Source organism: Chrysochloris asiatica, unplaced genomic scaffold (genome assembly GCF_000296735.1).
Source record: "Chrysochloris asiatica unplaced genomic scaffold, ChrAsi1.0 scaffold00312, whole genome shotgun sequence".
Lineage (NCBI taxonomy): Eukaryota > Metazoa > Chordata > Mammalia > Afrosoricida > Chrysochloridae > Chrysochloris > Chrysochloris asiatica.
Window position 1 is genome coordinate 2,084,534 of NW_006408830.1, and position 761 is coordinate 2,085,294.

Below are 761 nucleotides of genomic sequence, written 5' to 3' on the forward strand. Positions count from 1 at the left end.
TTTTTTTTTTTTTTTTTGCAGACTCAATGGTTTTACTAAACTTGATAAAATATATGGTTAATTTTGTTGTTTGATATGAGAAAAGAACAAAGTGAGAACCTCCATTTAAAAAAACAGCAGCTCTCCATGTAAGCTGAAGTAAACACAGTTGCTGAATCATTCCTTAAGACATTTTCTAAGATTCAAGGAATATAGTGGTCATTTCTAAATAAGATTTCTTATGTCTGCATGAGATGCCCAGTGGTACCTTGCAGTGCATTTTGGTAAGAAAAATATGCTTGTAAACTAAATTAAATACAAATTTAGTTGATTTAATAGAGTTCTGATGTCGTGCTGTAGGAAAAGCCCAGGGCTGCCTACACAACTGTTCCGTGAAAACCCTGGACAGGGTCGCTAAAAGTTGGAACCAACTCGACAGAATTTAACAACAACACACCATATGTGTATGTATGTGTATATATACATACACACATACACTACTTGCACCATGTTTGGCCCCCAAAGTAGGTTTTATATATATATCCTTTTTAAATATATATATATATCTTTTTTAAAAGTTCATGGAAAAATTCTATTTTTCCATGAACTTTTTAAAAAAAAATGTTTGTCATTTGATCTCTTGACTGCTGCTTCCATGAGTGTTGATAGTTGATCCAAGAAGAATAAAGTCCTTGACAACGTCAATCTTTTCCCCGTTGATTAGAATGTTGTTTATTGGTCCAGTGGTGAGGATTTTTGTTTTCTTTACATTGAGATGTAAT

General features: G+C 32.6%; 1 protein-coding gene across 1 annotated transcript in view; it reads left to right on the forward strand.

The window, feature by feature from the left end:
- Positions 1–761, forward strand: part of SMARCA4 (SWI/SNF related, matrix associated, actin dependent regulator of chromatin, subfamily a, member 4) — a 127,739-nt gene that overhangs the window by 72,332 nt on the left and 54,646 nt on the right. The gene's annotated exons all lie outside the window — the stretch shown is intronic.